The sequence below is a fragment of the Argentina silus genome (genome assembly GCF_951799395.1).
Source record: "Argentina silus genome assembly, chromosome: Y".
NCBI classification, from domain to species: Eukaryota; Metazoa; Chordata; class Actinopteri; order Argentiniformes; family Argentinidae; genus Argentina; species Argentina silus.
Window position 1 is genome coordinate 15,400,279 of NC_139654.1, and position 26,254 is coordinate 15,426,532.

The window sequence follows — 26,254 nt, forward strand, 5'->3', positions numbered from 1 at the left end:
TTATGAGTTGTTTTTTAAACTTCAAAATGTAAACGCTGGAGCTATGTAGCTTTTGTTTTATGGTTGTTGGTTAGTCACATGTTGGTTGGAATTAATTAACAGTTATGTGAAGGTTATTTTTCAATGTTGACTTAAGGTTGTCATTTGATGCTCATCTAACATTGCTACATAATCAGCATCAGACCATCTCACAGTTTAAACTAATATTTGTTTATATGTTGCCTATTTAGATAATACATTAAAAGTCTAATATTGATGTAACGTGAACTTCCGAAAAAAATGGATACTTGTGGAAAAAAAACAACTGTCCTCGTATTTCATTTATCTAAGCAATGGTGTCACTGATATGAAGGCATCTTTTAAAATCAGGGTTACATTTTAATTCACTGTACTCACTTTTTGATGTGTCCTCACTTGGGATTCAAACATATAACCTTTTGTAAGACATTGTATTGCCTCACTTTGTGCGCCACCAGGTCAGTGCAGATTTTAAACTACATCCTCATGACTACATTTTGGGAAGACCACAATCTGCAGTTTGCTATAAATTGGCCTGAACACTGTTATCTAGTGTTTCAATTAATCTACACTCTAACTATTGATTACAACAACATAGACCCCAAGATGGCGGCGCGTGTACAAGGCGAGACTCTGTGTCTCGCCAGATTATCCAATTTAGTAATTATTTGCCTACTAGTTTCAAGTCTGTTCATTCAATACAGGCTTGCGTACACTTCATACAGCCGGCAAGCACTACTGGATAGTGAATCTCGATGCACAGACTGTTCGACAACCTTCAGCTTCCCCAAGAGATCGCCAAAAACACCGCGGTCCAGCGCTCCAACTGCCCCGGAGGGAGTTGCCCATTGCCGACGGCATGATGGTAAACATAGACCCGGACGGCGCGGGGGGCTTCGGGCTAGGCTGCAGTGAAATCCCCATCTGCTATCGCTACCTAGCATCTTTCTCACCAATGTACGCTCAAATAGCGAACAAAATGGATTAGCTACGACTTCGGATCACCTCACAGATAAGGTTTATGCGCTGCAGCATCATGATTTTCACAGAAACATGGCTTAACAACAGTATCCCAGACAGCGTGATTGAGCGCGGCCGGTTTGTAAGCGAAAGATTGCGAGTTCGATACCCGCTTAAGGCAAGCTGCTCTACCCCGCCGTTCGCTACAGTATCTTAGCTTTGATGAAATTCTTTGATGCACACACACACTAAGACTGAATATCATGTTCTATTTACAAATAAAGATTGATGAATGTGTGTATTGTGTTATTGAGGAGAGAGTGCTGGGGAAAATATGGCATAGGTTGGGTGTGTTTGTGTAACTATGGCAGGGGGTGATTATGTGGGATGGGGAACACTCAAAGATTACAAGAAGAACACTCAGAGAATACAAACGCAATACCAACAACTCAACAGCAACAACGCACCTACTACGACAATCCACAAATTGTGCATTGTTTAGAGCGGTTATAAAGTGTTGAGGCACTCAAATTCAAAACTGTCGCAACCTATCACCTGTCAGAATCGAGACGAGGCAGTGCCAGTGAATCACCTGATTGGACCGCGAACCAGTCAGGTGATTCATTCACGCAACGAAGCAGTTGCTGCTTCGGACGTCATATGTCACGTGATTTTTTTCGCACCAAAGCAAGCTTTGAAGCAGTGCTTCGATGGAATTGTTGTTCAGTGTTTGAAGCACGTATCGAAGCTTCAGTGTCAAACTGCCATCACTACCAGTCGCTCTCTTCCTGAGCTCATGCTTTGTTGTACACTTTGATGTATGTATCCCCACTGACGTGTGTGTGTGTTAGTTGTTTGTATGGTCCAGGCCCTGGGGCAGGTAAGACAGAGGCCTCTATACTCTCACACGTAGGTGGAACTATTGTATAGATACACTAGGAAAGGGGTGGTTGCCTCTCCTAACCCTCCTAGATTTTTGTTACTTTCTTTTCTTTGGCAACATCCGTGTCCCCTTGGCCTGTGGGCTGCTAGTGTTGTGTGTGTCTGTTGTGTTGTGTGTACACTGCCCGTACACCCCCCCCCCTACTATTTACAATATACCACTATTTCAGTTCACTCCATCCTGGTCTGGTCTCCTTTATTTCACACCAACGCGCTCAAGATTCCTGCCTTTAGTTGGTCAAATCTGTTACGTACTTCCCTTTACCCTAGACACAACTGAGTCGTAACAAGGTGGGCTCAGGCACGCTCAGCTGGGATAGCTTATCCTGGAGGAGAGCTGGGGCGATAGTGTTAAATGCAGAGCTGAAGTCCACAAACAGGATCCTGGCGTAGGTGCTGTGGTGGAAGTCTAGGATTTACCACTCTGTACTTCAGCTCTTCGGAGGTAAGAATCAAGAAACAAGTCCTGAGTAGCCACAATATCTGAGTCCGGCATTTATTGCTTGCAAACAAGAGACAAGAGCGTAACAGCAGCCCAGCGTAGATCCCGGGGTCAGTTCAGCACAAGTCTGAAGAGACGATTATCAGGGTTGTCTTTTATACAGTTTAAACATAATGGTAGGCGCCGCCAAGGCTATCGGCTGACGGGCTTGTGTTTACGTGAGAGAGGGCGGGAGAGAATGAACAATGGGGAGACTCTCTTACTGATCAATCGGCGTTCAACATTTCACACCTATCGGAAAGATATGTCTGTTCCCCCATTACTGCGCTCCCTCACCACTCCCTCCGAAATCACCGCTGTTCATATGGTAAATTATACAGTGCTTCTCAGAACAATGAACTTTAGAACTTTAGAGGTGTGGCAAGAGAAAGTGTAATCACAGTATTTACACAAGTTGTATCAGTCATATGAAAGTGTATAACCTGAAAACAGTTCTATCAATGTATTTTCCATAACAATCCCTCCTTTTAACATTTAATTCCTTGCATGTTAACAACACTTCAGCCTAAATATCATATTTCACAGGACGGAGGTTATCATATCCTCCTCGTCCACATCAGATAAGTTGTACCCGGGAAAGGGATCCAGGTTAGAAAGGTCATCCCCTGTCTCCATTCATTCGAGCACCATGTTAGTTGTCATTATATGGGTGGCCGCCCTCCTTGTACATGCCTTGCAAACCACCGACATTACTATACAACAGGTCATCAAGAAAGCGATAATTGTACATATGGTAACCAACTTAGCTATTGAGGCCCCCCATGGCCCGAGCACTTGACCCATTGAGGTGAAAACATCAAAGCCATGGGTTTGGTGGAGCATCTCTATCCCTCTGTGTGTTCCCTCTACCAAATCCTTTACCTGGCTAGTGGCATCTGGGATGTATGTACAACATTCGGTACCAATAACGTGGCAGACCCCCCCTTGGGAAGCCAAAATCATGTCCAGAGCCATTCTGTTTTGCAGGGCCATCGTTCTAGTCTCATCTATTTCTTTTGCTACTGCCGAAATAGCCACTGTGGTAAGATTCTTTGGCCAAAAGAGAGTGCTCTCTTGTGTATGTACGAAGTGCTGCAATTTCCCTGTCATCTGCACGCCTGATTAAGGGCATCACATATGCCAAATAGCAAGTTCCACCTGCATTTTTAGGTACACAACTGTAAGCTTTTGGACCGCAGACTAAGTACACTTGCTCTGGCAGTGGTTTAGCTACGGTGAGGTCGAATTGGGTTTGGTTTCCTGCGTTATCCTGACAATCACTCTTTCCCAGATAAACTTGGCCTCTTGTCTTATTAGAGAAACAGTATGTCACATTATGTAGCTCATATACAGCCACTGGGGATCGTGGCACCGAACAGTTCCATGGTTTCAGGGGATCGTGAGGAGGCAGGGATGTGTTGGCAGATCCAACAATCAGTCATGTTACCTAGCGTAATCCACCATTATTCTTAATGCCAGATTGTCTCTGCTCGCATGTGTCGGAGCCTCTCCTCCATGCTCGGTTCCTCCAACAATAAGGGCAACAATCAGAAAACGTCCCATCACCATCCTCACCCCTCCGGAACCCCACTCCGTAGGCCGCAATCGTCTCGGCGGCTTCATGGTGTTTCAATTATGTTGGAATCAGAGGTTACTAGCACGTGATTCTTGTTGGAGCCCTGCGGTGGCTCAGTGTTGTCCTTGTCTTGGGCCTTACTACTTCTCTCCTCCTGGCTGGTCACGCCTGGTCCCGTCGTGTTGCCCCTGGGCTGGCCGCTGACGTCTAGTCTCGCTGGGTCGCTCCTGGTCTGCCCGCTGACGTCTGGTTTCACTGGGTCACTCCAGGTCCGCCCGCTGATGGCTGGTCTCGCTGGGTCACTCCGGGTCTGCCCGCTGACGTCCCCACTGGTCTCTCCAGTGGTGGTGCCTTCTTGCAGTGTGTGGCATGTACCCACGTGCCTCTCTCTGCTACTTTAACTGCAGACTGCGTGACGAGATGTACCTGGAAAGGCCCCAACCACCGTGGACTGCTCCAGTGTTTTCTCCTGCAGTTCTTGATCAGCACCCACTCCCCTTGCTGGATGTCGTGGAGAGGTCCCTCTAGTGGTGTGAGGACTGCCTCCTTCACGGTTCTGTGGATGCCTCTTAAAACTCTGGTCAAGTTAGCACTGTATGTTAGTATAGAGTAATTTGCATATTCAATGGTTAGCTCACACCCATTATGTGGTGCACCTATTCCTGTGGTCATTGGTCTATCAGTCAGGATCCCATGAGGAGACAGGCCGTTCTTTGCCCTAGGCCTCCCTCGCCGAGCTGTGAGGATCAATGGAAAAGCTTTAACCCAGTTCAGTCCGACTTCTTCACACCCTTTTATCAGTTTCATTTTGATTGTCCTGTTCTCACTGTCCACTCTCCCTCCACTCTGGGGGTGATTAGAGCAGTGAGTTTTTTCAAGTCCACCCCTAAGTATTCAGACATTTTGTGTGACCAATCGTCACTCGACAATTTCCTAGGGAAATTGTGGCACTACTTCAGTTACCAATGCTTTCGCCACTGCTGAGGAATCTGCTTTTCCCGATGGAAAAACCTCAACCCATTCAGAAAAGATGCCCACAAAAACTAAACAATATTTCTTTCCCTCGCAGGGGTTTAACTCAACAAAGTCCCTCATAACATGATCAAATGGGCCATCAGGGGGAGGATGGCTTGATTGGGGAACCATTTGCCCTCTTTCTACGTTATGCCAAATTCTGTGAATAATTTGAAAAGCCTTGGGTGTACCAATGCTTATTTACAATATCCATCATCCCCCCTTTTGACACATGATCTTCTCCATGTGACAACACTTCATAAAAATAAAATAAACATTTCAGTAAACATGGGTTATCATTTGGGCCAACTCAAAACAAAAAAATATATCAGGTGTTTCTTAGGTATTTTAGTGATTGCGTCTATTCTGTTTGTACTCAGGCTTTTGCCCTCCCTGGTGAGCTTATGGCCCAAAAACAAACAGCAACAACCTTTACAAATAGTAATCTCTGCAAGCTTGCCTTGTGGCTCTGTTCTGCCAAATATTTTAACAGAGTCACCGTGTTCTTCTGACAGGTTTCTTTGTCAGTTTAACAGATCAGAAGTCCATCAACATATTGGATCAGGGTGCAACCCCCTTTCAACACTACATTCTTACTAAATAGATACTAAAGTTATCTCTTATAGCTGCCCAAATACTGCTGGGTTTTCAACGTAGTATGGTAAATTTAAAGACAATATAAGGGTTTGTAATCCCACACCTAGGGGAAGAGGTCACAAGAAAACAGATGGTCCTAGAATATTTGGAGAATGCAGTCAAGAGGGGTGAGGTCAGATTGAGGGGTTTGATATAGGTGAAGAAAACAAAGGATCAAAGCTGGAGAAACCAGGATAGAGTAATTAAAAGTTAGGGTAAATAAGTAATAAACAAAGTTGTAAACAGCCAGAACAAAAGGCTTTTGAAATCAGCCTGGGCATCAGCAAGATCTGATTAGACAAACTGATGCCAGCCAGGTGGGCGGCGCACACCTTGATGAAGAAATGTAGTTCTTGAATGTTATTGGTGTATGTAGACAGGAATCAGAAATACGCTGAATAGAAGGCGTTAACCTGTGTGAAATCTATAAAGACAGGTGACTGAGGTAAAAACGGGGTCAGCTTTGCAAACCTGAACGGCTACATATTCTGCGTGAATAAAGTCTTTGAATGAATCAACAGCTCTGGTTAACGGTATTTTATTTCAAAGTATTATAACTTAAATTCTACGACAGTAGCCCATAGGGGCTCTAGACCATGTATCTATCTATCTATCTATTATATCATATCACTCATCCTTAAAGCGAAATGCGAACCAGAACTGGGAATCCTTATGTTCAGGAATACTGAAGAACGCATTTGCTAGGTCGACCACTGAGAAATATGTAGCATTACTGGGTATATGTGTAATTAGTATATGGATCCGTAACAATAGGGGCGCGCGCTTGGACTGCTTCATTAACCTTTTTAAGATCCCGAACAAAGCGCCAGGTTTGTGGCTGGCCTTCCTGTTTGGCCTTTTTTACGGGGATGATGAGAGTACGACAAAAGGCTGTCAGGACATGGACAATAATACCTTTTTCCAATAACGCATCAAAAACTGGTGTAATACCATCTACGGCTTCCTATCTCAGGAGATACTGTGCCTGTCGCGGTCTGTGAGGCCCCTTGGGTACAACAACCAGCGGCTGCACATTCTTTATAAGACCAACGTCATATCTGGTGCTGCGCTCAGAGAGCAGGCGGTACAAACTGAGCGATGTTATTTTGCTCTGGGATAAGGTGTACACTTTGTATTCCTACGAACGTACACTCAAAACGGCTACGGTAAGCCCTTGCTGTCGGTGAGTACTCGTCCCCTCTCTCACATGAGACCCAGTCTCTTACTTGGTTGCAAGATGATACCCGAGGCCCTACATCCTGCCCCCAATTACGGCTTAGCAAGAGATACATGGGGGTCTGACCCGCGTATCTCACGAAACTCATCCTTTGTACTCCTTACAGACAGCGCAATATCCCTGGTCAATCCAATAAAGCCACTGCCCTGACAATAAATCCCTCTTCTCTCGAAACCAAACTTTTTCTAAACTCTCATTCTGACGTTCGGAGACCTTGGCTGTACAATGAAAATTATCTTTATCTGTGAACGTACAATCTCTAATTCTTAACTCGGCTTCTGCCAGCAATTTCTGTGCAATTGATCTCAGCCGAGAGACGGGCAAGTTCCATCCGTAAAAATAATTTAGTGGTGCATTACCCAATGATATAATTTGATTGGTTTTATCTCACCGGGTAATGTCGTCGATGGGACCTCTCCCGCCTCCTTTTTATCAGCCTGCGGTGCCGTCAGGGGTCGATACCATGGTGGGCGGACAGAGAGGGGGTCGAGATCCACATCAACCTGCTCAGACAATAAAACTATAGGACACTGGTTAGAAGACCCTAGCCTACCTAACTTGTGGTTACTTTCCTGATTCAACTTTGCGTCTACCTTCTTGATTCAACTTGCTTTACCCTCCCTGGCTTCCCCTTACCTTCGTCTTTCATCGTTAGCTGCTTCGCCTGTTTCTTGTTGTGACCATCTAATTGTCACCTCCGATTTCCATCCCCAAACCTTCCAATCTACCGTTCCGTAACTTCTTTATCTTACCAGCAGCATGATTTCCAAGCCTATCTTGTTACGGTTCCCCCTCCCAACCGACCCTCTGGCACCACCTCGAGGCCGCGGCGGTCATCACTGGAGCGTCTCCCCAGTCAACAGCGCACCTGGACCCGATTGCCATCAGCACACCTGCGATCCATCCCCAATCTACACCCTACATAAACCCTGCCTGATCTTGACTCCAGTGCCAGATCGTACTGTGTCCCACGGTAACCCTTCGAGCTTCACCTACGTTCCAGCCCAGACTATTCTCCTCCGAGTCCCCAGTGTTTGTTTGTGTTTTCACCGTGTGTCATTGTGTCCCCCTTCAGATTCCTCGTCCTCTCTGGTGTTCCCCCCTCGGCGACCCCTTCCACGGACCTAGCCCCATTCCCTGTCTCTGACCTCCCTGCCTGCTGAACCTCTGCTCGTCTGACTACCCGCCTGCCTGCCGAACCCCCCTGCTCGTCCGAATACCCGCCTGCCTGCCGAACCCCTGCTCGTCTGACTACCCGCCTGCCTGCCGAACCCTGGACCGACCCACGACCACTCTATCGGATTACCCCCTCCTTCTCTCCCCTACCCCTTTCCCTTCTTCTTATTATTAAATACGCCTTCGGGCTAATCATACCCCTGAGCGCCGTCTTTTGGTTCCGCCGGGATCTTCAAAGTGTAACATATATTTTAGTATGTTAATCTGTCTCTTGCTAAAACTCCCGTTCAATGGAAAACCCGAAATCCCCCACATTGGCAATTGCGCTTTACTGGCATGTCCATTGACCATATTTTTCAATTATTATCCCTCCGTGCTCGAAGGCAGTGGTGCGCTTTACTGGCCGCTTTCCCCATCATCAAATTAGTATAGCAACTTTTTCAGGGATTTTAGAAAGGTTAAGTGTCGTCAACGACAATAGGTGAGTTCCTTACCTTTTATTCACGTGTCTCCACACCGGTCTTTTACGCGTTTGCAAACAAAATGTGTGTGTCCTCCACACGTTGAGTGTCCCTGACACCTCTTCTCGATTCCCAGTTTTCGTGACTACTGCACAACCAACAATCATTAATTAGCCCGTCGGCCCTCAGCGAGAATTTTATCTAGATTCAAAAACTGTGTGTCCTCCACACAAGTGTCCTCCACACTTACCGATGCCAAATAGGATTTTCAACAGTACACCCATACCAAACAGGATTTTACAACTGAAGGCCTGTTACCAAAACAGGACTTTACACTGAAGATTTTATAACAGCGACCCAGCACCCAGCTGGGGTTTTTGCTAACACCCAGTCCTACCCGAGGGCTGGGATTTTTAGTACAAATATTGTGGTCTTACTTCTTCCGGGTTGTGTCTGGACTCGCCGTGCCTGAGAACTCCGTCCCTCTCCTTTCAGGCGCCATTCTCTCAACCTTTGCATTCTGAACTTTCAAAGAGAGGATTTCGGCTCCAGGAATATATCCTGTCCGTTTACGAGTTTTGACCTTCTTGGCAGAGAGTCGATGAACTCAGGGCAGGCGATCCCGGACGAGCCCCCAAATTGTGGTGGAAGTCTAGGATTTACCACTCTGTACTTCAGCTCTTCGGAGGTAAGAATCAAGAAACAAGTCCTGAGTAGCCACAATATCTGAGTCCGGCATTTATTGCTTGCAAACAAGAGACAAGAGCGTAACAGCATCCCAGCGTAGATCCGGGGGTCCGTTCAGCACAAGTCTGAAGAGACGATTATCAGGGTTGTCTTTTATACAGTTTAAACATAATGGTAGGTGCCGCCAAAGCTATCGGCTGATGGGCTTGTGTTTACGTGAGAGAGGGCGGGAGAGAATGAACAATGGGGAGACTCTCTTACTGATCAATCGGCGTTCAACATTTCACACCTATCGGCAAGATATGTCTGTTCCCCCATTACTGCACTCCCTCACCACTCCCTCCGAAATCACCGCTGTTCATATGGTAAATTATACAGTGCTTCTCAGAACAATGGCTATAGAGGTGTGGCAAGAGGAAGTGTAATCACTGTATTTACACAAGTTGTATCAGTCATATGAAAGTGTATAACCTGAAAAAACATTTTTATCAATGTATTTTCCATAACAGTGCCGGGGGAGTCTAGGTGCTATAGGATGAAGTGAAGTCCCATGTTGACTGCGTCGTCTACAGACCTGTTGGCTCTGTAGGCAAACTGCAGTGGATCGAGGAGGGGGTTGGTGATGGGCTTGAGGTGGGTGAGCACGAGGCGCTCAAATGTCTTTATTACCACAGAGGTCAGGGCGACTGGTTTGTAGTCATTAAGGCCTGGATGATGGTGGATATTTTGAAGCAGGCAGGTACCATGTATTCAGCCAGTGAGGTGTTGAAGATGTCCGTAAACACTGGAGACAGCTGGTCTGCACAGTGCTTCAGTGTGGAGGGGGAGACAGCATCTGGTCCAGCTGCCTTGTGGGGGTTCAGTTTGCTAACGTCTCTCTCCTGGATGGAGAGAGGTGCAACAGGGGGGAGGGGGCTGTAGAGGTTAGTGTCTCTGTCCAGGCTGGGAAGGAGACGTTGAGCCACTTTCACGTCAGCTTGCGGGAGGATGTAAACTCCAGCCAATATAAAAGAAGTGAATTCACGTGGAGAGTAAAACGGTCTGCAGGTGATGAAAAACGATTCCAGGTCAGGAGAACAAGTTTGCAAAATCACTTTCACGTCGTTGCACCAGCGTTGATTTATATAGAAACAGATCCCACCTCCTTTCGCTTTGCGAGTAGAAATCGGGTCGCGATCTGCCCGTAACAGCTGAAAGCACCGGACTTTGCTGTACATCAGCCACGATTCCGTGAAACACAAAACAGAAGAGAGGGAAAAGTCTCTATTTGTCCTGATAAGAAGACGCAATTTGTCCATTTTGTTGCACAGTGCGCGGACATTTGAGAGGAGTATTCCCGGTAGAGGCGAGCGTAATCCTCTCTCCCTAAAGCACACTAAAGCCCCGGCGCCTTCGTCGCACTGCTTGGCCAAGGGCCAGAGCACCTTTGACCAGAATGTCCAGTAAATCCACGCATGAGGCGAGAAAGTTGGGACATAAATCAGATGGTGTTGAGTCCCTGATGTTAAGCATCTCGTCCCTCGTGAAATTAAACTTAGTGGAATCACAATTAACGGAATTAAAGACTATAAATAAACAAAGAAGTGCGCACCAACACACCGTGGCAGCCGTATGAGGCGCCATCTTGACTGTGCATTTGGACATTACCATTACTGAGAGTCACTGTCACTGCTCTGCTCTGCTAATCTGGAGTACCTGATGATCAAGTGTAGGTCGTTTTACCTGCCTAGAGAGTTTAAAGCTATTGTTGTTACTGCAGCATATATCCCTCAGGATGCTAATGCTAAGCTAGCAATGAAAGAACTCCATGCTGCTATTAGCAAACAACAAACTGCACACCCAGATGGAGCCTGATTCCATCAATACATGTGTCAACAGTGTCGCCGCCTACTGCTGAAAGCACACGACGCCACTTTTAGATCCGGCGACGCAGAGGCCTACAGCCCATCCAGGGCAAACCTGAAGAGGGGCATCAGGAAGGCCAAACACAACCACAAACTGCAGATCGAGGAGCACTTTCAAAACAACTCTGATCCCCGACGCATATGGCAGGGCATCCAGGCCATCACGGACTACAAGCCCAAAAACACAGCCTCCCCAACCAGCACTGCCTTCCTCCGAGACAAGCTCAACCACTTTTATGCTCGCTTCGACCGGGACAACAAGGAACCAGCCATCAAAGCTAAGCTCCCCCCAGATGACCAGCCCCTCACACTCTCCATCACTGATGTGTGCTGCGCACTGAGGAAGGTGAGAGAATATAGTATTCACCTTCTGTCAAAAGGTGATGACGTCACATGAATTTAATCATCAAAAATAATACTTGAAAATTATAAGTCCCGCCCCTTTGGGGTGATGGGGTGGGTGTTGATGGTTGTGCAATGAGATGTAGGTGAGAGGTCAAGGGGTTCTGCTGTTTGTGAAATTAGAAATTAACCAGGGGCCCTGAGAGCTGGTCACAACGGATCAAAGACTTGTGACCAGCTGCATCAGAACTGAACTGAACTGACTGAACCCCAACCAAGGGCTAGCTAAAGTTTGTCACTGATAAGTGCTGTGTGATGTGTCGTGATGTCTTCATGCCGCATACATACATCTATGTCAAAATTGCATATGAGGCTTAAAATAAAAGCTCAATACAGAGGGTTAAAATGTGCATTTAAAAAAAAGGCAATTAAAAAATGGTTAGGCTGCTACTCTAGTGGTAGTAATGTGTTCAATAATGAAGGGTTAGGGTTAATAAAATGGGGAATTAAAAAATGGTTACATTTTTAAAAATGTTTAGTTTCAATCATGGGTATGACTCTGAGAGCTGGTCACAACGGATCAAAGACTTGTGACAGCTGCATCAGATCGATCTCTCAATGTTTAGTTTCAAACATGGAATCCTGAACTGACTGAACCCCAACCAAGGGCCAGCTAAAGTTTGTTTTTGTTTAAAAAATGGTTAAATTTTTAAAAATGACATGTCGCGGGCGTGTCACTGATAAGATCACGTGTTTCCCGGGCAAAAAGGTGTATATATATGACCCTGAGAGCTGGTCACAACTGATCAAAGACTTGGGACAGCAGCATCAGATCAATCTCTCTCCACCATGGAAGATGTACGTAAGTTTTTTTTCCTAAGTGTTTCCCATCCTGTGTGTGTAAGGGAGGGTTTCTGTGAGAGAGTTAATCTTTAATCTTTCCAGATCAAACAATTGACTCTTCAAAGCTTCATTCGTCACCTCGTCGTGAACGTCAAATAGCACGTGTTTCTCCATATCGCCACTGGAGGGATGCTCCAGGTATGTTAAATAAATCAATCAATAAATCAACAAATTATTAAATTCATAATTAAATAAAAACTAGCTGTAACCTGCTTCTCTTCTTTTTACAATAGAACCAGATGGTTACAACGATGAAGATTCTGGACCCCATGGCACCTTCATGCTCTTCCATTCGCCAGCCAGCAACAGCGGGGCCTATTTGCCGACGTCACCACGGCCTTCTCTCTACAGTGAGGGTGCGCAGGTGCGAGGTCTGAACCATCTAGAGGAGAATCGTCAAGGTTTTTATGATGTTGATGATGAAGATGTTCAAATGTCTCCCACCCTCAGTCAAGATGAGCATGTTGATAGTGGTCGCATTGATGCTGTTCTCTCAGCTTATCGTGAAGGTATCGATGATGCTATGGGTATAACTACAGTGTCTGATGAAGATGGTTCAGAGACCGATTCTGTGAATAGTCTAGATTTTGAGCGGACCCTGGTCAGCATTGAAACAGGGTTGCAAACGGCCCGGTTGTTACGTGTGAGATCCAGAAATATAGCTCACCCTAATGATCGGCGTAGTTGCCTTAGACAGATACAAAGGCGTACAGGCCTATTGAGACATATCGCAAGACGTCTGTTTGCTGATTAAAAAGTCACAGTTTCCTTCAAATTAATAATATAAATAAAATAAATAAAATTAAATACAATAAAATAATAATAATTAAAAAATAATTACAAATTAAAAAATAAAAAATGGCTGAATCTGACGGTTAATCATCATGATATTCCTCTTGACCTCATGCAAATGGTCAATGATCTTAATACGTCTAGTGTTGTTAGAGAGTTTGATCATGTAAATCCTCCGATACAACCCTTAGAGGGGCTTCCCGTTGTCCCTACAAACAGGCCACAGGAGCCCTACTTCCTCCCGTCTGTGGAGGAGCTAGATGATATACTCGACGCTTATAGATATCCTTTATCTGACACGCTTCCGCCGCCTGCCTGTAGTCAGGAAGAGGCAGAATCGCCCGAGGGGGCTATGGAGGCCAGTCATGATTTGGACATGGACTGGAGCCCCATCCCTCTTTCACAGATAACTGACTATGAGACCCCATGGAGTCCTGCAGATAATGTATGTTGTCAAGCCCTCAACGATGTTGAAACTCAACACGGGAGTGGTGGGGGTGATGGAGATGGTGAAATTAATGATATTGTAATGGATAATAACAACCAGCAATTACCAGAGGGGGATGAAGCCGGCGTGTCTGTACCGCCCTATAATGTAGGTAACGGGGAGGATCTTGCGGAGCGTATGGAAATTGACCGAGTCTCTTTTGACACGCATGATGGCATGCAGGTAATAAACAGAGATAGCTTCAATAATGTTGAGGTGAGAACATTTTTAAATTTTCCAATGCCGAATAGGTCACATACCAACCCAAATTTCGGGGAGTTTTTCCAGGCTGTAGTAAACGGTTTTCAGAACCGAATGTCTGCGATAATCGAAAGAGTTGGTGTAAACCCTCGTGATATTATTCAGCTCAATTTACGAGCTGATAGTTTACAAGATGATGTCTCAATGACAGTGCGATACGGTGAAGGTAGGCTAACAGATTTCAACCAAATTCTTGACCGTCTTGTTCAGTCTAACATGGCGATTTTCAGAGATGAGGGGGTAGAACTCAATGTAAATTTTGTGAGGGCTCCAGGGGGCTCGGGGAGACGGAAGATTAATACATTATTTATTATGGAGACCCTAAAAAAAAAAAGCAGACATTTATTTGTAATTCTAAATCAGAACCAAGCATGCTTCGGAATAAACCTAGCTCTACTTGCAAATCCCGGTTTAACCTTTGAAGAGGCTATGCGCGAGGGTTACAATATTCATATCGAGGCCGGGCTCGGGCCTAATGATAGGACCACATTCGCGGATGTGATCAAATTTGAACATCTGTTAAACTGTAAAATCTTAATTTTTTACAGAGCCTCAGATAGAGATAATCTGATTACGTTCCATACTGAAACAGAGTCAGAGACAATCCGTTACATGCTTTTACACGACAATCATTTTTACGGAATAAAAAATGTTAAAGGATTCCTTGGCTGTGCATACCTCTGTGTTCACTGTCACACGGGGTATAGCAGAGAAGGTGGGCACTTCTGCGAAAAAGCTTGCAACGTCTGTCTTTCAGACTGTAAACAACAAGCTGCATTTCAAAAAGTCCGTTGTAATGATTGCAATCGTAACTGTTCAAATAGTGTATGTTATAGGATGCATAAAGTGCGCAGATGGCGCCCAAAAGCTGAAAAGATGGCGAGCAATTGCCAAATAAATAAAAAATGCCTTAAATGTGGATTTACATACCGTATAAACCTCATTTGACTCTAAACCCCATGTCTGCGCAATTCTAGTTTGTAGCATCTGTAAACAACCCCTTCAGACTGCTAAACCGCCACCTTCATCATCTGTTCAGACTTATGAACAAGTGTCTGAGTGCGTAGATATTCATCAATGTTACTGTAACAATGTCCGTTTGTACACAGAGGCAGACGCAGTGTCACGGTAAGGGAATCGCTCCCGTTGATTCATAAAGCAAATTGTCAACACTGTTTGGGCTTTCCAGCCTCGTTGAAAGTCTCTCTCTCGTGTCGCCGTTCCCAGCTCACCTCGCCTACTGAAATGGCAGAAGCACACACATCTTAAGCACTCGCCAACGAGACTTCATTTGCAGCAGGTGTGAAACAAAGCCTCGCCGACACAACCCCGGCCACGGTCCTGTAGCTCCCTCTACAGGCCGAACGCTGCATGTCCCCCCACCGCCCGACACAGGCCGGGGACCCGACGGCCGACGACCTACTCCCCTCCCCCTGCACGGGAGAGGAAGTCTGCCACGACCATCTGCGCCCCCGGTCTGTGCATGACCGAAAAGTTGAAGGGCTGCAACGCGAGGTACCACCGGGTGATCCTCGCGTTCACATCCTTCATGCGGTGGAGCCACTGGAGGGGGGCATGGTCGGAGTAGAGGGTGAAAGCGCGACCCAGCAGGTAGTAGCGGAGGGTGCCGACCGCCCACTTGATGGCCAGGCACTCCTTCTCCACGGTGCTGTACCGGCCCTCCCTCTCCGACAGCTTGCGGCTCAGGTACAGCACCGGTCGGTCGGCCCCCTCCACGCGCTGGGTCAGCACTGCTCCCAGCCCTCTATCCGACGCGTCCGTCTGTAGTGAGAAAGGGAGGTTAAAATCAGGCGCATACAGGACCGTTTCTCCACAAAGAGCTCCCTTAAGGGCCTCGAACGACCCCTGGCACTGGCCCGACCATTGGACCGGATCCGGGGCACCCTTCCGGGTGAGGTCCGTCAAGGGACTGGCCAGCTCTGAAAACCCTGGCACGAACTGCCGGTAATAGCCAGCCAGCCCCAGGAAGGCCCTCACCTCCTTCTTCGTCTTGGGCCGAGGAGAGGCGGCGATGGCCGCAGTCTTTTCAATCTGCGGTCGCACCTCCCCCCGTCCCAAGTGGTACCCCAGATACCGGATCTCCCTCCGCCCGATCACGCACTTTTTCGGGTTGGCCGTCAGCCCCGCCTGCCTCAGGGACCGCAGAACAGCAGCCACACTCCGCACATGCTGCGGCCAGGTGTCACTGTGAATGACAATGTCATCTAGGTAGGCCGCAGCATAGGCAGAGTGCGGCCGCAGAATACGGTCCATGAGGCGCTGAAAAGTGGCTGGGGCTCGGAACAACCCGAAAGGGAGCACGGTGAACAGGAATAGCCCGAGCGGAGTGGAGAATGCCGTTTTCTCCCGGGACACCGGCGAGAGTGGAATCTGCCAGTATCCCTTCGTGCAATCCAATGTCGTGAAGTACCTAGCCGAACCAAGCCGGTCCAAGAGCTCGTCAACCCGGGGCATCGGATACGCATCGAACTTGGAGACCGCATTAACCCGTCTATAATCCACACAGAACCGTATAGCCCCATCTGGCTTGTTGACAAGCACGATGGGGCTACACCAATCACTGCGGGACTCCTCGACCACACCCAGCTCCAGCATGGCTTCCAACTCCCTGCACACAACGTCTCGTTTGTGCACCGGCAACCTATAGGGACGCGTGCGCACCGTTAAACCCGGCTGCGTTTCTATATGGTGGTCGATGAGCGTAGTCCGACCGGGCTGGAGAGAGAACACGTCGGCGAACTTAACCTGCAAATCTGCAACGTCCGTGGCCTGGCTAGCAGAGAGATGGTTATCAATATCGACCGGAGTGCTAACTTTCGATTTTGGGACTTCCGGACTGAACTCCTCTCTCTTTTTTAGGAGATTGACGTGATACACCTGCAAGCTATCCCCCCGGTCTGAGCGTACAACCTCATAATCCACGTCCCCCATGCGACGTGTGACCACAAACGGCCCTTGCCACTTCGCGAGTAATTTCGTGCTGGAGGTGGGTAACAGTACGAGCACCTTGTCTCCCGGTGTAAACTCTCGTAGGGTAGTCCCCCTGTCGTACAGGCGTTTCTGACGCTCCTGGGCTTGCAGCAAATGCTCGCGTGAGATAGCCCCTAGGGCGTGGAGCTTTGTGCGCAAGTCCAGGACGTATTGGATCTCACTTTTACTGTCGCTAGACCCTTCCTCCCAATTTTCTTTAAGAAGGTCTAGGACACCCCGGGGCTTACGCCCGTAGAGTAATTCAAACGGGGAAAACCCGGTGGAAGCTTGGGGGACTTCCCGCACCGCAAACAACAGGGGATCTAGCCATTTATGCCAATTCCGACTATCCTCGTGTACAAACTTCCGGATCATTGACTTCAAGGTCCGATTGAACCGCTCACAAAGGCCATCAGTGGCCGGGTGGTAAACACTGGTTCGAATCGCCTTGATGTTCAACAAGCCATACAGTTCCTTGAGGGTGCGTGACATAAAATTAGTGCCCTGATCGGTGAGAATCTCTTTCGGGATTCCCACGCGGGAGATGACTTGAAACAATGCCTGCGCTACACTCCTGGCAGAGATATTGCGCAGTGGTATTGCCTCGGGGTATCGGGTGGCGTAATCTATCAAGACCAACACAAATCGATAACCCTGTGTACTGCGGTCAAATGGCCCGATAATATCCATCGCAATGCGGTCGAACGGGTTCTCGACGAATGGTAAGGGCCGCAAGGGGGCCCGTGGAATGTCCGGGGAATTTACCAACTGACATTCACGACAGGAAGCGCACCACCTACGCACCTCTGCCCGAATCCCCGGCCAATAAAATCGAGCCATTATACGGTTCAGTGTTTTGTCATACCCTAAATGGCCCGCCATGGGGTTGAAATGAGCCGCCTGGAAGACCATTTCGCGGCGGCTGCGGGGAACCAACAACTGGGTTACTTCCTCCTGACTATGTGAGTCACGACTTACTCTATATAACCTGTCGCTGATAATCGCAAAATAGGGGTGGGCGCGCACTGTGTCTGGCCGTATCAAAGTACCATCAATTGCTATCACTTGGTCAAAGGCTGATCTTAGGGTCTCGTCACGAGACTGCTCGAGGGGGAAGTCGCCTAGCAGCGGATAGTTCGGCGGGGAAGTCTCGGGGTGAGGCGCCCCCGCCGGCTCCGGCTCCCCGGCAGTGCCGCGAGGCGCCGCCTCGGCACAGAGCACATTACACGCCTCACACCTCCCTCTCTGTCGTGCACGCATCCCGGTAGCCCTCTTTACCGCTTGAGGAAACCCCTCCCAATCCACACCTAGAATCAGGGTATGCGTGAGGCGTGGGCTAACCGCCGCCTGTACACTATGTTTTTTTCCCTCAAAATGAATTTCGATAGCGACCACCGGATATTCGTGAATGTCCCCATGCACACACCTCACTCGCACCCTCGATGCCTTCAACAATGCCCCCGGCCGAACCAGGCGCTCCTGGATCATGGACTGCATGCAGCCCGAATCCAAGAATGCCTGGTGCGTATCATGTTGTATCCTTACCGGAACACGATACGCCGCTCCTGGTCCGGGGGGAGGGCCCGGTATGTCGCCGATGCGGACGACCTGTCCCACGTCCATCGCCTGACACTCGGCCTGCACGTGGCCCGGCCGTCCGCACCGCCAACACACCCCCCCTGTCGCTCGAGGTGCTACCTGTGAGGCTGGGGTCGGCTCTGGATGGGTGCGCCCCTGCCATCTCGACCTTGGGGCGGGCGCCGGCCTCTCTCCTTCTGCTCCCTCGGCTCCTCCTGGGCGTCGCCCCCGCGGTGGGAGGGAGAGATGGTCCTCCGCCAGCCCCACGGCGGTCTTGAGGTCCTGGGGGCGGTGGTACTGGACCCAGGCGGCGGTACGGGCCGGGAGCCCCGCGAGGAACTGCTCCATTACTACCCGGTACCCGACCTCCACCGCCGAGTTGTTCTCGGGGTCCAGCCACCGCCATGCGCTGTCCCACAGCCCCTGGGCGTAGGCGAAGGGCCGGCACCCTTCCTCCATTGCCAGGGCCCGAATCCGGCGCCGGTGTTCCTCCGGTGTCAGGCCCAGGCGGTCCCGAATCGCCCGGGCCAGGGACGTGTAATCCCGTTTGGCGGCCGCCGGCAAACTGTGGGCCGCGAGCTGCGCCTCACCTGACAGGAGGGGCAGCAGATGGTAGGCCCACTCTCGGACCGGCCACCCCGAGATCCTTGCCGTCCCCTCGAACACCGCGAGGAACGCCTCTGGGTCGTCCAGGTCCCCCATCTTCTGTAGCTGGACCTTGGGGGGACCTGGTGCCGCTCCGGTCCCCGGCCCGCCGGCCCTGGTGAGGTCCTGGAGGAGGGCACGGTCCGCGGTCGTCGCCGCCGTCAGCTCTTCCAGCGTCGCCTGCTGGGTCTGCTGCAGGGCCGTCTGTTGCTCGAGGACGAGCGCTATCCTCGATATCGCTGCTGCTAGCGTCTCCATCTTCCGCCTTCACTCTGTGTCCCAGGTTGGGCGCCAATGGAGCAATGTCCGTTGTACACAGAGGCAGACGCAGCGTTTGGGGTAAGGGAACAACTTTCCCGTTTATTCATCAATTTCGTTAATTTCGTTTAGTTTGACTTTCCAGTCTTTAAACACCCTCGGCGACTTTCCAGTCGCCCTTTCTCTCCACTCCGCTCTCAGCTCTCCTCGCCTGTCTCGCCGTTTCCAGCTTAGCTACTGAAATGGCAGAAGCACACACATCTTAAACAATCGCCGACGAGACTTCATTTGCAGCAGGTGTGCAACAAAGTCTCGCCGACACAACCCCGGCCACGGTCCTGTAGCTCCCTCTACAGGCCGAACGCTGCATGTCCCCCCACAGAGATCCAGAGAAAACTCACACAGCTCCAGCTACCAGTTCCACACATGGCCGTGCCAGAACCACCTCCAGTGCCGAGGCCTCAGGGACAAGAGCAATCCTCCATACCTGTAATCAATGTGTATACCCAGCAGCCCCAGCAGTCTCAGCCATGGAGAGGCAAACAAAAACCCCAAGGAGGGTTCCAAAAGAAAGACCCACAAGGCCCACCCGGCATGTGCTGGGGATGTCTACAAACAGGACACACCCAAAGGCAGTGTACAACTAATCCATGGCAACCAAGGGAGAATAGACAACAGGGTTATAGCCAGCATCAGCAGCAACCTCGGACCAGCCAATCCCTATAGAGGACCAAATTACGGTTACTAGGGGTGCCCAGAGAATCCTAAAGGGGAGGGTCAGTTTCCAGTGTTAACCACAGAAGCTGATCAAGAACCAATGCTGCAGGTTCAAATAGACAATAGAGACATACCCATGATGATAGACACTGGAGCTACCTACACTTGTGTAGGTCCAAAATATGCCTCTCACCCCCCAAAAAAATGTGTTAAAACAGTAGGATTCTCGGGACAAGTACAGCTAATTCCAATGACAACTCCAGAATGTCTGAAAATAGGAGACAGAGCCTCAACTCTGCCAATACTGATCTCTGACCAAACACTGGTGAATCTCCTGGGGAGGGATGCATTATGCACACTGGGGATACAAATATGGTGCATGTAGAAAACACAGCAATCAGGACACAAATGTCACTGATGAATGGGAGTTTATTAAAGTTTATTAAAGCCCAATTGCCTGATGCACGAAAAACGTGATTTGATCCAAATTGTGACCCCCACCGGGAACAAATTTGGCAAGAGCAAACTAAAAGTCTGGATGTCCCAAGAATGTCACAACACATCAAAGTGGGAAAACAAGGAGCAGCTATGCAAGTGGATGAATCAGGATCCATGCAGAAGTTGTATAATGTACCTGACGCCGCTCCTCATGTGTCATTAATGGTAAACAAAGGGTATAGAGCAACAGACTTGGGACCAATGGTGAAAACGGTATCAACAAGTGATTGTTTCTTTCCAATCAACCCCCTGATAAAACATTCTACAGATAAAGAATTCATAAAAATACTGTGTGCCACGCTGATGATTTGAATACCACAGGAGGGAGCCATACCGGTCAAACAACTTCCAAAGTTGAGGTGGAACAGAAATTAGACAATCAGCTGCGAGATGACATGGAAAAGCAGATTCCAGAAGGCCTCTGGTCAAAACACAGATGTGGGCTTTGTAAAATCAGCAAGCCCGATAAAAATAACGCCAAAACAGGGCAGTGTGCTACCCAGAAACCTGAAGCTGAGGAAGGAATAAGCAAAACAATAGAGGGATTGCTTACAACGGGAGTCTTGGAAAGTATAACTTTATATAATGTGTTTTTTCTGGACTTCTTTGTTGATATTCTGTCTCTATTTGTTAAAATAAAAGTACCATAAAAATTATAGACCGCTCATTTCTTTGTAATCGGGCAAACTAACAAAATCAGCAGGGGATCAAATAATTATTTCCCCCACTGTACATGACCAAAGAGCAGTAAATGATGTGATACAGGATTGGCCAGCAGAAGTACCAAATCCTCACACACTGTTGACAAATGTCCCTCCAATGGCCAAATACTGTACGGTGATAGATTTATGCTCAGCCTTTTTCAGTGTACCATTGGCAGAAGAAAGTAGGTACCTGTTTGCATTTACCTACAGAGGAAAACAATAGACTTATACTAGAATGCCTCAAGAGTTCAAACATTTGCCTCATGTATTCAACCAGGTGTTAAAAGCTGATCTAGAAGACCTGGAGCTAAACAGCACTGTAATCCAATATGTGGATGACTTGCTAATCTGCTCACCCACATTGGAACAGTGTCATGAGGACTCCATAAAAGTTCTCCAAAAATTGGCAGTAGGGGGACACAAGGTGTCAAAAACAAAACTGCAGTATTGCTTACCCCAGGTCGATTATCTGGGAAGAACAATAGCACATGGGTGAGAGGCAATATCACCAGGACAATTAGAGGGAATAAGCAAAGCACCAAAACCAGGAACTGTGGGCCAAATGATGACATTTCTTGGAATGACAGGATTCAGTGGAGACTGGATAGAGGACTATGCAATAAAAACAGCAGCCTTGAGGGAGCTGATGAAAACAGCCGGTCAGCAGAACTTAAGAGCCCCTTTAATGTGGACAAAAGATGCAACAATAGCATTCGAGACGTTGAAAAAGGAAATTAGATTCAACTTTATTGTCATTGTGCAGAGTACAAGTACAGAGACAACGAAATGCAGTTAGCGTCTAACCAGAAGTGCAAAAAAGCAGAAAAGTGCAATGTGAATGTAACAGGTTCCGTTGTACACAGAGGCGGACACAGTGGTGTGATTAGGGAATGGTCCCGTTTATTCATGAAAGTTCGTTGTGACTTTCCAGTCTTTCAAAACACTCGGCGACTTTCCAGTCGCCCTCCTCTCCCAAAGCAGAGGCACACACATCTTAAACCATTTAGTCAACGAGGCTTCATTCGCAACAGGTGTGCAACGGAGCCTCGCTGACGTAACCCTGGCCACGGTCCTGTAGCTCCCTCTACAGGCCGAACACTGCATGTCCCCCCACAGTGAACAATATATACAGGTAGTGCAGTATAAGCAGTATATGAGCAACGGGATATGCAACGGGAGCCAGCATTGGCTGTGCCCGACTATAACAAACCATTCCTGTTATATGTAGCAAATAGAAGAAATGGGTATGCCTCAGCAGTACTAGCACAGGACACATGCAGTGGTAGGAAAAAACAAGCCCAAGCCTACTATAGCACTAAATTAGACAGTGTGGCTCAAGGGTTCCAGCCATGCTTTCAGGGAGTGGTGGCCATGCACTATGCCTATGAGAAGGCCTCGTCAGTCACAATGGGCTACCCAGGCACAATATACACACATCACAAGACAGCGGAACTGTTAGAGCAGGGAAGGTTTGTTTTGACGCAGGCTAGAAACCTGTTATATTTGTCGTTATTAAAATACCCGGACATCACTATCAGCACAGTCAATCCGGCTGAACTAATACCATTGGCAGATGAAGGGGAAGAACATGATTGTATAGCACACGCGCTAACATTCACCAGGCTAAGACGAGACTTAGAATCAACACCTTTCTGGACGCAGAAGAGACATATTTTGTAGATGGTTCATGTTATAAAGATCACTTAGGGAATCATGCAGGGTATGGCATAGACAAATAGGGCAGTCAAGAAGAAAAGACAGACAGTTATCAACAACCATGCTCTGCCCAACTGGCAGAACTAAAAGCACTGACGGAAGCCTGCAGATTGGGAAAAGGCAAGTCAGTGAATATTTTTACTGACTCAGCATATGCGCATGGAGTCTGTCATCTGTTTGGAGCAGTATGGAAACAGAGAGGGTTTTTGAAAAGTGATGGATCACCCATACAACATTTTGAAGAAATCAAAGAATTAATGTTGGCCATGATGAAACCAAAGCGATTAGCTATCATTAAATGCCAGGCACACCGGAAAGGCAATGATTACATTATCCAGGGAAACAATTTTAGATTAGATTAGATTAGATTCAACTTTATTGTCATTGTGCAGAGTACAAGTACAGAGACAACGAAATGCAGTTAGCGTCTAACCAGAAGTGCAAAATAGCAGAAAGTGCAATGAACAGTATTTACAGGTAGTGCAATATATGATCAGTAGTAGTGCAGTATAATATAGCAGTGCAGTATAGCAGTATATGAGTAACAGTAGCATTATAGCAGAATAAATAGTTACAGTATGAACAGTGTAGCAGCATATGAGCTGTATGGGTAATGCAGTCTAGCAGTATATATGTATTAACAGTAGCATGAGGTAGATAGCAGAATAAATATAAATATGGAATGCCGTATAAACAGTATAAACAGGTATGTACAGTATGTGCAGTAGTATTAAAGAAAATATAAGGATATGTGCATTATGTGCAGTATGAACAGTATGGACAGGTATGTACAGAAGAGCAGTGGTATGAGTAAGAGCAGGGGAGGGGAGTAATAGTGCAATAGTCCGGGGGGGTTGGGGGGGGTGGGGGTTGCAGGGGTAGTAGGTTGTCAGGTCGGTGCAGTGTTCAAGTTCAGTAGGGTGACAGCCGCAGGGAAGAAGCTGCCTCTGAACCTACTGGTTCGGGTGCGGAGAGACCTGTAGCGCCTCCCGGAGGGGAGTGGGGTGAAAAGTCTATGGTTGGGGTGAGAAATGTCCTTGACGATGCTGCGTGCCTTACGCAAGCATCGTTTGCCCTGGACAGCCTCGATGGAGGGGAGTGAGGAACCGGTGATGCGTTGGGCAGTTTTCACCACCCTCTGCAGTGCTTTCCGGTCCGATGCCGAGCAGTTGCCATACCATACTGTGACACAGTTGGTAAGGATACTCTCGATGGTGCAGCGGTAGAAATTCACCAGGATCTGAGGAGACAGATGGACCTTCTTTAGTCTCCTCAGGAAGAAGAGACGCTGGTGAGCCTTCTTTATCAGGGTGGAGGTGTTGAGGGTCCAGGAGAGGTCCTCAGAGATGTGGACACCCAGAAACTTGAAGCTGGTGACTCGCTCCACCTCAGTCTCATTGATGAGGATGGGGGTGTGTGCGCCAGCTTTAGACTTCCTGAAGTCCACAATGAGTTCTTTGGTCTTCTTGGTGTTGAGAGCCAGGTTATTGTCGTTGCACCACACTGTTAGGTGCTGGACCTCCTCCCTGTAGGCCGACTCATCGTTGTTGCTGATGAGACCGATCACCGTTGTGTCGTCTGCAAACTTAACAATGGTGTTTGAGCCATGTACAGGTGTGCAGTCGTAGGTGAAGAGGGAGTAAAGGAGGGGGCTCAGCACACAGCCTTGTGGAACGCCGGTGTTCAGGATGAGGGTTGAGGAGGTGTGGTTGTGAAGCCTAACAGACTGCGGCCTGTTGGTCAGGAAGTCTAGAATCCAGTTGCAGAGGGAGGGGTTGATGCCCAGTCAAACAATGCTGCTGATGAAGCGACAAAACGGGCATCAAAATGTGCGGTGATTGTATTGGCCCCAATGGTATTGGTAGAACCAATACCGCAGCCGGAGAACATCATACGCATGCAACAGAATGCGGGGCCATATGAGCAATCCATGTGGCTTCAAAAGGGTCAAAGGCTGACTCTACAGGAGATCTCATGAGGAAACAATAGTAGCACCTATGGTGCTGCTGCCGATTTTGATCACTGATGCGCATGGTTTTGACCATTGCGCAAGAGGGGAAGAAAAATAAAACTTCTAGGGTATTGGTCACCCTATTTACAGGCAATGGTAGACAACGCATTAGCAGAATGCACAGTATGCGCGCAAAACAATGTAAGAAAGGGAATCACAACACCCTTAAGGCACATACCGGTTCCAGATGGGCCATTCAAACATTTAGTAATGGACTATGTAGACATGATAAGGTAAATGGAAAAAGATACATGCTTGTTGTCATAGATAGATTCAGCAGATGGGTAGATCAGCAGACTTAAGGGCAGGAACAGTGGTCAAATTTCTAACGAGAAGTAATACCTAATGAGATTAGCTCAGATAATGGTGGAGCATTTATTCAGAAAACTGTGAAACAAGTCATACAACGGTTAAGAATAAAACAAAGACTGGGCTGTGTCTACCATCCGCAATCACAAGGGATGGTAGAAAGAATTAATGCGACCCTCAAAACAAAGCTGAACAAGATATGTGTCAGCACGAGGCTAAACTGGGTGGGTGCCCTGCCACTTGCATTAATGAGCTACCGCAGGCTAACAGAAACACGCACTTAACACCGCAGGAAATGCTTACGGGACCCATGCCAGTGCCAACATTAAGAGGACCTGACAAAGGACCCCCACTGGAACAACTCCAGATGGAACTAAAGCAGTACATGAAATAATTAACTAAGATACACAAAGCAATACACTTTTTAGGTACACCTTGCTAGTACCAGGTTGGACCCCCTTTTGCCTTCAGAACTGCCTTAATTCTTTGTGGCATAGATTCAACAAGGTGCCCGAAACATTCCTCAGAGATTTTGGTCCATATTGACATGATAGCATCACGCAGTTGCTGCAGATTTGTCGGCTGCACATCCATGATGCGAATCTCCCGTTCCACCACATCCCAAAGGTGCTCTATTGGATTGAGATCTGGTGACTGTGGAGGCCATTGGAGTACAGTGAACTCATTGTCATGTTCAAGAAACCAGTTTGAGATGATGTGAGCTTTGTGACATGGCATGTTATCCTACTGGAAGTAGCCATCAGAAGATGTCTACACTGTGGTCATAAAGGGATGGACATAGTCAGCAACAATACTCAGGTAGGCTGTGGCGTTGAAACGATGCTCAATTGGTACTAAGGGGCCCAAAGTGTGCCAAGAAAATATCCCCCACACCATTACACCACCACCACCAGCCTGAACTGTTGATACAAGGCAGGATGGATCCATGC